General features: G+C 38.0%; 1 long non-coding RNA gene across 3 annotated transcripts; it reads left to right on the top strand.

Annotated features, from left to right (window-relative positions):
* Positions 1–8774: 8774 nt before the first annotated feature.
* Positions 8775–12184, top strand: LOC128028974 (uncharacterized). 3 transcript variants are annotated; one of them, XR_008187276.1, is made up of 6 exons: positions 8775–9030; positions 9731–9830; positions 10795–10945; positions 11064–11148; positions 11654–11780; positions 11901–12184. It is a non-coding gene; the product is annotated as an uncharacterized LOC128028974 (long non-coding RNA). The 3 variants fall into 3 exon arrangements; XR_008187277.1 differs by having other exon boundaries at positions 10830–10945; positions 11901–12180; XR_008187275.1 differs by lacking the exons at positions 8775–9030; positions 9731–9830 and having other exon boundaries at positions 10298–10945; positions 11901–12152.
* Positions 12185–12410: the final 226 nt, after the last annotated feature.

Genomic DNA, 12410 nt, shown 5'->3' with positions numbered 1-12410 from the left:
CTTTTGTTTCCATATTCAGGTACTCAACGGGACAGTCTGGATTTGTGGCATGTAGACTGGACTCTAGAGGCCTGCAGCATATGGAAAGTCTTTCAGAATGTGGAGAAGCAAAGAAGGACATGAGGTCGTACCTCATCAATGGAGTTCTCCACAGACATTCCTTCAGCAGGAGCTCTGTGACTGGCCAGCAGCAGACAAAAGGATCTCCTTACTCTGGGTGTGTGTGTTTGGGGTCAATTAACCTGCTAGCTGCTGGGATTTTACCCTGATTGTATTTAGTATTTAATGAGATTTGTTACATGCTGCCTGGCAAAAAGTCCCGCATGAGAAAGCAGTGTCCTTGCTTTCACCGGCCCAGATTGTGAGTGCTCTCACTGATGATGGTGTCCTCATATACCCCACTTTAACTCAGTTAGCCTCAGTAAACTCGCTTTTCTCTGTTTCAGATTAGTGATGCACAGGTTTCGACATATTAAAACAACTATGAATAGAAGCTAAACTGATGCAATTCAGACTAATTGATAACTGTTGTTAAATGGCTTGGTTAATGTGCGATATTCACTTATACTACACTTGCTAGGGTGTTGTGGGTGGTTGCCAGGGTCTCACTTTTTGCTAGTGGCTTACAGAGTGGATTTTGTTGATGGGATGGTTTTAGTGAGTTACTATGCAGCTGCTAGGTTGTATTTTGTATGTGTTGCTATGCATTTGTTTAAAGCCCATTCACACATTTTCCAGTTTAAGTGTTTTGTCATCATTAAATTGCGATATTATTTATCTTTGTTGCACAAATGGCACAGGACGGTTAATGGCTAAAAATGTTTAAATGCATCTGACAAAGAACAACGAGCAATATTGAAACATTGAAGCTGGCATGCAGTAACAAAGAAAGCTTTTAAAGTCTATAAACCCCCCTTCTCCTCACAGACACATACACACCTGGTTTATAAAGTGTTTATAGGTAACCAGGTAGCTGCCTGACAGGAATGCCAGACATGTAGTCATGGTCTCTCATTAGGCAGAGAGAATGACTGAGGTCCAATACCAGAACATGCAGACAGACAATGGCTTTTTTAAAGCGCATGTTCTCAGTGTTGTCTTTGTTGTAGGGTGCTATAAGCGGATCTCTCTGCTTTGCTGTGGTAACGTTTCATCTCCATCACAGGAGTTCACACTTATTCTGCCGAAACCAGTTTTAAAGCACTCAGAGAGCAGAGGGTCCCAACTGTTTAACTAAACACAGTCAAAAATCATCTTTCTGTTTTCAACTCTCTCTCTCTCTCTCTCTCTCTCTCTCTCTCTCTCTCTCTCTCTCTCTCTGTCTCTCTCTCTCTCATTGCATCACCACCAGTACAGTGTCTCTTGAAAGAGTTGGAGGTGGTTGTCAGGCTGGGTCAAACTCATGTTTGGGTGGGCCAGGTCTATCCTGGGCCTGCAGGCCTGGAGGCAAGAGATATGAATGAAAGATAAAAAGTAAACAGAGAAAAGGTAGCAAACTATCAGAAGACCTGATAAGCCAAAAACAAGGCTGAAAAGAGACAAAGGTGCAGATTAAAGTAGAGCAGTGCACTGGAAGCAAAAATGAAATGGAGAGAGCAAAGACTGGAAGTGTGGAAGAAAACCACAAGGAGGTGTATCCATGTGTCCATGCACGTGTGTGTGCAGTATGTGAGGGGTTGATGTATAAAGGGGCCCCATGGCAGTCTGGGGGATAATACTCAGCAGATGTGTCCTTATCTAACTCTGAGAAGGGTAGCACTGAACTCAGACGGAGAGGAGAACGTTTATACCATATGCTTGCATGCGCACACATGTCTATGAGCAACTGACCGTTTCAGGGTCAGGCTTCACATATAAGTACATCTGACCGAAATTCCAAAGAATTCCCAATGTGCTTATTGCTAATTAAATGTGAAAGGGTGTGGGGGGGGGGCAGTTCCAGTAAGTCGGTGGGTCACCTCAGAGGCTCGACACCAAACGCATCATTAATTCAGCCAAGTATCTGGCCTCTTAAAACGCTTTTCAAGCCTGAAGGCACAACAAGTGGTCTGACAAAGTCTGTTGTGCAGCATCTTTGACTGCCAAGTCCTACATTTTAGCTTTTTTTGGGTAAAATGATCAAAGCCCAGGGAGTCGGGTGCTTTTATCAGAGGCCAAGAGGAGATGACAAGGCTCTTGAGGTGGTAGGCCACCCTTTCATTAACAGTAAGGCCGAAACCACTGATAAACAGTCATTAAGCTTTGAGTGAGCGGTGTCTGTAGGCCCGATCTCTGCACTGACAGCTAGCTTCCTAGCAAGCTTTAAGAATCAAAACGTTTGGAGCGATCGGTTTGCAGCCACATCAATCTTCGGAATTATCAGACGTATTTGCAGGCAGGCCTCCGCTAGTTTCAAAGTACACTTCAATAGTGGGCACAAAAACAATTTTGGTTGGAAGCCGAGCCCACGATGTCAAGTGTTTTAAATCATTTTGATACATCGAGTTGAAACAGCTGCGCACACGCCAATAATTTCCCTGCTGCTTTTCTCTGAATGGACGTTAGATGTGGTTTTAGAAGAGGAGGGGTGGGTCGCGAAGTTTCTTTCGCTCACTGTTGTTTTCCCCTCAACCCCATACGGGATCTTTGACTCAAACTCCCTTTTCTGTGTGTTTGTCTCTAAATATAGCTCAGTAAACTTGGATCCTAATCAGGCACGTTTTGGGTACAAACATTCCAGAAATACTGCAGCGGTCATGCGGCGCTCATCTGAAGCAGGACGCGGGACGTTTCGGGGGTAATTCAGTTTCAGCGTGTGTGACTCGGATTAGGTATGGGATACGCTGTAGAATGCGAGCATTCAGCTCAAGTCGTAAACACTGGATTAGTGCGTAGTCTGAAAAGGTAATATGTATTGCACTGAGGACAGGGTTTGAAAAGACGCTTATTCATTAGAGACGGGATGTTCTTTCACCTTTCAGGGTCAGAGAAACAAAATGATCCAGCTTAATCCAAGATATCCTGTGTGAAGCTGGAGACTCGTCTGACCTCAAACCCCTGCTGTATGACATATTAGACAAATTAATTCATCACGAGGGATAAAAAGGCAACCGCACACAGAGGTCATTCAAATTTTGAAAGAAAGGATTGGTGTACAGCACCAATATAAACTTTGAAGTTTTGTACATGACTTGCACCTCATACATTTTTTTTCTACATTTTTAATGCACTTTTGAATAAAATGTTGTTGGCTATCTCATGGTAGTCCAATGAACAAATAATTATTTTATTACTTCCACTTGATCAGTATTATTATTATTATTAATATTTTACATTTTAAAGGGGAACAGATTTGAGAAAGGACCATAAACAAGACTTATGGTTCATTTAACCCCTTAAACTCTGGGGCGTTTTTGTGCATTTTAGCCTAAATTTGACCTACCCAAATTCAAATGTTTACCCTACAAACACGTACAACACGTTCATTGTATAGAAAGCCCTTTGAACTACAAAATATGATTGTAATTCTTCATAAATAATATTATATTTTGTTTTAAATATTTCAGTAACACAAAATTGTGTTACTGAATATGTGTCCTTTTAGTTGGTTTAGGGTCATTGAAGGAACATTGTACTACTGCTAATACCCAAGACCTGTAATGTCAAAGGATTCCTCGGCAGTTGTGAGCTATTGAGATTTACCGGGCACACAGGGTGAGTTTAGGCCATGTAAATCATCTGTGTGAATGTGTTTGTGCTGCAGTACAAATGCCAGTGATGTCCTCGATGGTAACGGCTCCATTACCGTTAAGAATAAGATGTAAACACCATGTGAAATACTTTTAGGCAAGAGATTTTTTTTTGTATCATCCTCTATGATCAGTGATCTATGGTGTCTACACTGGATGCAACATGGCACAACAAGCAACCGAATCCCAAGACACAATAAAACACAATTGCTTACAGAATAGGAGGGCGAGAGAAAGAGATCGTCAGTAATAGTTAGAGCTAAAACCGAAATCTGCACATTCACAGCTGTTTATGTTTGATGCATGTGTCTGTTATGTAACTTGGATAATGACGTTGGATTGAACCATAAGCTAGTTTTGTTTATATTATAATATACACAGGCATAAGTAGCCACTGTTAAAAGTTACAAAACCACAAGTGAGGCTGTTGTTGCCTTTCGAGTTATGACGCAATAGAACCATTGACCTGTGCCCTAGTGATGTCATCAAGATTCCTTTACTAAGCTAGGCATGAGATTGAAATCACAGTGTACGCATTTGAGTGTATCTGAAAGCATGCATGCTGTTATTCTTGGCACTATGGTTGCTGTATATCGTTAGCTAAATATTACTTTAACATTTAGTCTGAGCTTACACAAACAAACATATACACACGCACAGTGACATTTGGGATACTTTACACTGCCTTTGACATTTCATGAACTTATCTACATGCATGCTCTGATAAACACGTTGCCTGTGTGTTGTATAACGGCTCTGAAGTGTGATGTGATCTACTGACCTTTGCGTTTTCTGGGTCATGATGTTAGAAAGTAAAGAAATATGAGTGAACACATACAGCACTGTATTGTGTGTTGTTAAGGGAGAGTGTAAAGTCTTTGATCTGATCACAAACCACATTCCACACCTCAGTATGTATGTGTGTGTGTGTGTGTGTGTGTGTGTGAGAGAGAGAGACAGAGAGAAAGAAAGAGATGGGAATTTTAGTATAAGCATGTGGGTGTATTTGATTGACGGTTGTGGTCAAACGGCATGAGGGTAATTTGAGTCACTGATGGGTAAGCCAGGCCAGCAGAAGCTATGCTTTTATATATCACACGCTTGCAAAACACTTCAGCAAGATTTTGTTTCATACACTGGATAGGTTTAGTTTCATGAGATAAATCAATATATAAATAGCACGAAAATTGTAGATTGATTTTTTAGATTAGTTTTCAGATTACAGTATATGCAGTACTGTTCAAAAGTTTACAGTAGGATTTAAATTAATTACTAATTTTATTCAGCAAGGATGCATAAAATTGATTAAAAGTGACAGTGAAGACTGTATATTCCATACTGATGTTTTGAATGTCCTTTTCATCAAATAATCCTGAAAAAAAGTAGCATGGTTTCCACAAAAATATTAAGCAGCACAACTAGTTTCAACATTGATAATAATAAAAAAAAATGTTTCTTGAGCAGCAAATCAGCATATTAGAATGACTTCTAAAGGATTATATCACGCTGAAATCTGGAGTAATGATTCTGAAAATTCAACTTTGCATCACAGGAATGAATTACATTTTATAATATATTAAAATAGAAAACTGCCAAGTGTATTGAACTGTATTTTTTATCAAAATGCAGCCTTGGTGAGCACCATGAGCACATACAGTACCAGCACACACACATATGATATTTAAATTATTATTGACAAGAGCGGCTTCCAAATCTTCTTTACTTATCTTGCTGGATCTGTCCGCTGCTTTTGATATGTGGAACCACCAGATTCTCCTGTCAACCCCATCTCAGGAACCGCACACCAGTGATTTGAGTCTTACCCTCAGATAGGTCCTTCAAAGTATCTTGGAGAGGTGAGATGTCCAAGTCACTACATCTAACTACTGGAGTGCCTCAGGGCTCAGTTCTTGGACCACTTCTCTTCTCAATTTACATGGCATCATTAGGTTAGGTCATACAAAAACATGGCTTTTCTTATCACTCCTATGCTGATGACACTCAACTCTACTTCTCATTCCATCCTGATGATGCGACAATAGCTGCTCGCATCTCAGCATGTCTAACAGACATTTCTTGTTGGATGACGGACCATCAACTTCAACTCAACCTGACTAAGACAAAACTACTTGTGGTTTCAAAAACCCATCACTTTATCAAATTTTCACTATGTAATAAGGCTCATCAACCATAACTCCTTCAAAAACAGCTAGAAACCTTTGAGTTGTGATTGACGATGAGCTGAATTTCTCAGATGACATTGCTAAAACTGCCCTGTCCTGCAGATTTGCTTCATACAACATTAAGAAGATCAGGCCCTTTCTTTGAGAACATGCTTGTTCAAGCTCTTGTTCTTTCCAGGTTGGACTATTGCAATGCTCTCTTGGCAGGTCTTCCAGCCACTTCTATTAAACCTTTCCAAGTAATTCAAAATGCTCCTGCCAGATTAATCTTTAATGAGCCGAAAAGAACGCATGTCACACCTCTGTTCATCAGTTTGCACTGAACCAGCAGCTGCTCACATAAAATTCAAGGCATTAATGTTTGCCTTCAAAACCATCACTGGCTCTGCACCCCTTTACCTAAAATCATTAATTCAGAGTTATGTCCCTCTAGAAGCTTGTACTCTGCAAATGAATTACACAATATCGTGTCATCTCAAAAAGGCACAGTCACTTTCACAGACTTTTTCATTAAGTGTTCCCTTCCTGGTGGAATGACCTGCCAAACTTCATTTGTAAGTCGCTTTGGATAAAAGTGTCTGTTAAATTACTAAAAGTAAAGATATATGTAAATGTGATTTTCTTTCCCGTATTGATGTATTTCCCATTAAAACAGAAAGTTTGGGGTGAGCTTTATCAGTAAAAAGCATGTCCTTGCTAATGCTAGTGTTCTAGAGAACACTCCGCTGGAAAATATTTGTACATTTCTGTATACAACAATCATCAATATTATGGTCCATTTTTCTTGGAAGACAAAAACCATCGATTTTACATGCGTATATTCTGAAGCGTATGAACTTTTATTTTAACAACCTTTTAAGACTACACTAGTTTGACCTCCAAACTAACAGAAGAGGTCTAAAAGTCACAGAAAACAAGGTCTAAACACAACACAACAAAAACATTTTTGATTTCATGGAGTTTAAGTCTTTAGCAATAAGAATCATGCTTATTCTACATTCTCCTTCATGCAGTGCATGCCAATAGCAATTCTCAGTTCAAGCTCTTCTGCTTATGACAGGTAAAAAAGTGTCATGAGAACAAGAAGGAACATGGAAACATTTAATGGTGCCCTCAGGGAAAGGAGGAGCTAGTACAAAGAATAGAGCAAACAACAATGTTGCCGGAGTAATGCAGCTCACTTGAACATGGTGAATGTTTTATAGCTGTATGTAAATATATTAGGATTATTATTTTGTTTCAGTATCTTTGTACATCTTTTTTATATTTGTGTTCTATTTACCTGTTTTTGGATGCCATTTTCATAATTAATCATAATTGCAATCTGTATAATTGCCATTCTGTGGTATGAGGAAAATGAATATGGTGTGATATTCAGAATAATGATCAACATATGTTCAAGATTTCAATAGAAATCTTAAATCTTTACAGGAATATAATAGAAATGTTTGCATATTTTCCAAATCAAAAGTAAATATGTGATAAAGTTTGCAAACATATCTCTTCTTACAGTGTATGATCATTTGTCTTTGTAAAAGTAAAAAATAAAAGAGAGATTGGAGTTCAAATTTTAATAGAAAATCTGATATTTCATACAATATGTTTTCATCTAGAAAATGCAGTGAAATTTGGATTTGTTTTCATGTTTTCTCAGAATCTGCAATAGTCTATACACACACAAACAGCAAAGCACATAACATAAATCACTGGTTTGTTTTTAATAATTCCCTATCTTTACCTAGATATGTTTGCATGGTTTGGATTTGTTATGGGATTGTTTTGGGATTGTTTTTGGACTCTTATTCGACATGATTAATCTCGACTGTGGACTGTCTCATATTTTCTGTGCTGGGAAAATCTGTGGAATTACAAACAATTAAAGCAGGACGTTTAAAACCTAAATTAGCCAAACTTTTTAATACACAAATAAGTGGAAGCAAGGTAATTACTAACTAAATCAAATAAAAAAACTTCTGCATATGTTTTAACTTTGTAAGTAATCTCTATTTATTTATTTTCAAGGAAGGTACAGTATATTAAAAAGTACAAAAGGAAATACTAAATATACTTTCTTTCCTAAACTGTAAGTGTATATGTGTTATGAATGCAATATCAATGAGTATGTGTGTTTAAGTCCTTCGGGATGGTGGGACGAATTCCAGGACGACCGCCAGGCATGTGTTAACCCTGGCCTGCGCACTTCAGTAACATATACACACACACACATACACACACACACACACACACACAATCGGCTGCTCTGAGTTCGGCCCCACCAGGGACAGCGGGTCTCAACATTCCACTCCTGTTACCACGACAACCTCCATGCCAACAACACAGTCCGGCTCTTTAACCCTTTAACACGTTCCTGGTGGAGACACTTTCTCCAGCATACCCTCACACACACACACACACACACATACAAACAAATACACAGTTAGAATTCAATAAATGGACTAATGCATGCAGGACCGCAACCCTTGGAGGGACACGGTCAGCAAGTTACTAAAACACAATGGTTTCACTATGTTTCTTTACTCAAGCAGTTGCACAAAAACTGTTAAGTACTGTTAATAAATTTTGGTGTTTGCTATCATGATTTATTAGTATATAGGCCCACACAAGTGCTTGTGTGCTTTTTTTTACTCCTAAATTTCAACATTGATATATTTCTTGAAGCTTGTATTAAATAACCCCCCCCCTTAAATGTTTAAAGGAATAGTTTATGCAAAAATGAAAAGTTGACGTGAAAACCTAAACAAATCCAACTTTAAGGCATTTTTAACTTTAAATCATTGCTTCCAGCTAAAATACTAAAATGCTTAGAACTGTTTTAGCTTGTAAAGAGTGCTTGGTCTGCGCATATTTCAACCCATTCTCACTCCAAAGGCGTCAAAAACCGAAGCATGGTCAAGCGCCCCTAGCGTCACTTTTATGACGCCAAATGTGCCTCTCGGCGTCGACTATCGAAGCACTACGACCTTCATTGCTTTCAGTGGGAAACTTTTGGCGTCAGAATTCGACACGAGGACATGAGATGTTTATCGCTATGAAATCACGTTCAAGAAGTCTCATTCAGCACACATCGCGCGATACTTGCTATCAGTTCCACAGTTTGGGTGAGTAGTCGTATATACGCTCTTTTAATGCCTTTTATCAAATGTATTCTGTCTTCTTTATTAATCAGATTAGTGCCATATGTTTAATCGCTGTATTATATCGGTCATCCGCGGCTGTCTTTGAGTTTCATTGCGTTTAAATAAATGAACACAGCTGCTAATTAGTGTGATTAAACTCTATCTGTCACGTGACGTGCCATAGACCTTCGATCCGTTTTATATTATTATTAATTTCAGGATCAATGATGTAAGTTGTATTTGTAGTAAAATCATGGTAATCACGACACAATAGTAATAAATGAAATGTGAAGTTAAAACACAGTAAATGGGACATTAGTAACTGTAACTGTAGTTTTACTATGATATATTAATAATCAATACAACAATACAATAATCACCAAACCAGCTATGTTTGTATCACTGTAATGTTAGTGTTTTTATGTGCTTTTATATGACAGATATCACAGTAATCATGTGTTCTGTACCATGCTTTTAATACCTTTTAATGTGAATCCAAAAAAAAAAAAAAAAAAATCAAATTAAAAATAAATAATAAAACATGTATTTTTCCATCTTGCAGTTCATTCATATCAGTTTATATATATATATATATATATATATTGCTCACAGATCATTATTAACATTCTGTATATAATTCAATTTTATTTTCTCTCCCCTTTTTTATTATTTTTATTTTTAGCTGAAAAGACGTAAAGGCAGTCAGCCCAGTGGTGTTTCTGGAGAGGGATTCCTTCAGAAATGGAGAAGACAGAAAGCTGCGGAGGCAGATATTTGCAGCAGTTAGTCTGTGATAGTTTGTCTCTTTTATCAAAAATTCCTGCTGTTATAATTTGTACAGCATTTGTTGTTTCTTAAACTGTTGCACTGTCCAAATACCCACACCTGCCATCTTTTCACTTGACCACTTGATTACTTATTTGAAGTCTTTCCTGTATTTGGCCTAGTGTTCGAGTGAGCATGATGACCACGAGTGTGTGTCGAACTTTTCATGACCTGATGACTGTGTTTCCCAATCCTGATCCTGGAGAACCCCAGCACTGCACGGTTTTGGCGTCTCTCTTATCTGCCTTGGACTCTTCACTGATGAGCTGATGAGTTGAATCAGGTGTGTTTGATCAGGGAGACATCTCAAATGTGCAGTGTTGGGGTTCTCCAGGACCAGGATTGGGAGCCACTGCCTTATGGGACACTTATGTGTTTAAAGAGATTTTTAATATCTAATTATCAGTATTTCACATACTGTACATTGGACAGCTTTCCATGACCTCTTGTGAGATCTCGGCAAAAAGTCTGACGATTTATTCCAAAACATGATGCATGATGGGATACACTAAGCTTTGTATAGCGCTCCAGAGCAGTATTGGAGAGGTTTAGTGTGTGTTAAGGACGCTGTGCTTTGGCATTATTAAGACCGGGGACAGTCTTGTGCACACACTGTCACGTACACACACTCTCAAGTGGCCAAGACTGCAAGTGTGGGTATCTGGACAGGGTCAAAGTCTTAAAAATGATCCCTAAACACATCACAGTCTTAATAATCCAGTTTAACACTTGTATGATATTGTACAAGCCCCAGGACTGTCTCATCTGACACTATCAAAGAATTCATATGACTATAGCTTGTTATTAATTACTTGCTTTCAATAATGGATTCATTTAACATTTAATTATACAGCATCTTTACAGAGGTGTAATGTACAAGCTGCACGTAATTAATAATATGTCCTTCCTTCTGTCTTACAGGATTTTTTCCAGATAATGCTGTTCTTCTTTTTCAGGTCTAAAATATCGAGCTCAACAGCTATTTTAAGAGCCAACCCTCACAAACCTTCCTAAAACCTAAAAGAGCTATTACTGAGTCTCAGCGAATCTTGCCATGATCAGCTCTTCCCAGGTACATTTGTTTACTCCAAAAATGCTCTGGTCTGAATCTTACTTTAAATTAACTTAATTATGTTTAATGAGCAATATTAATTGCACAGAGAGTAAGTAGAGATTATCTTGTTTCACAGAAGAGAAGGAAGACCAAGGATATGATTTGCTCAGGATGAGGAATGAAGATGGCCATCTTGAGCTCAAACAAACAGAAGTCCTCTGGTATGTGTGTGTTGAAGCAATGTTATACAACATTTTATGATGATCTCTCACAGAACTGGTCATGTCAGCCTTGATTTCGTTTTATACTATTACAATTACAGCATGTTAGCAAAGTGTGACTGGACATTTTTAATATTATGTTTTTAAAAACACACCACCTGTTTTATTAGCAGACAAGTGTCATGAAATTGGTTTAGTTGATATAAACACCAATTGACATTATTTCATTGTTTTGTAAATGTTATGTTATTAATTGTGAATTGATAGTTGATTGGTTTGAAGCCAGGCATTACACTGCACAGACTAAAACACATTTGTGAGAGAAGTCAGGAACTTTGGAGAAAGATTCTAGAGGAAAAAAACACATTTACTGCAACAACAGATGAATTCTAGAGTCTCTGAGAACTACACATGCTAATGTCTCATGAGCAAGACCTTTGCTTCTGTAACTTTTTCTTAATTCTTGCAGAATGACATATTTATTGCAGTATTTTTATTTGTACAGATGATCTCATCAGCCAAATGAGGGGTTTTGACCAAGTGATGCTCTTGAAAGGAGTGAAAGAAGAGGATGTGGTAAATTGTCTTCAGAGAAAAGCTTCTCAAAAGATCTTAAAACAGCTTGAAGAATGGTAAGTGTACAGTACTACAAGGGTCATAGTTACTCACCCTGCTAAAACCACACAGAACATAAGCTGCGCTCTCTGTCCATTAAACAACTTCTTCTGCATTGTTTGTTTCACTTTGACCAGGTCTGGGATCTTAGGACTGAGAGATCATCTGGCTGAGAACAAGCTACACCTCATCAGTGCTGGACATCAACCACAAACTGTTTCCAGACACGAGAGAAGAAGATCACGATGGGGAGATGAAACCAGTTTAGATGTGATGATGGGAATCATTATTTTCTGAAACAGTATCACATGTCTTATATGTATCACATGATCTGTATCACAGTTGACTGGATTGGACTGTGTGACTTTTAAGGACATTTCATCACTCATCTGTGTGAACTGATTTATATATGAGGTTAATGTATCTTTGATGATAATTATTTTCATTGAATCTTATTTGTCTCGATGCTACTTTATCAACTTTATAGTCTATGCTTCAATAAAATGAAAATGGTGAATATTGTGTTCTGAAGATTCTTGGTAAATACATCATTTTACTAGGTAGGCTCATATGTGTTTATTTTAGACTTGGAAAAACGACATATTAATTATTGGGATTATTTTTTTATTTAAGACATGAACATTTTT

Source organism: Carassius gibelio, chromosome A15, assembly GCF_023724105.1.
Source record: "Carassius gibelio isolate Cgi1373 ecotype wild population from Czech Republic chromosome A15, carGib1.2-hapl.c, whole genome shotgun sequence".
NCBI classification, from domain to species: domain Eukaryota; kingdom Metazoa; phylum Chordata; class Actinopteri; order Cypriniformes; family Cyprinidae; genus Carassius; species Carassius gibelio.
The sequence above is the reverse complement of the archived record's forward strand: the minus strand, read 5'-3'. Positions and strand labels throughout refer to the sequence as shown.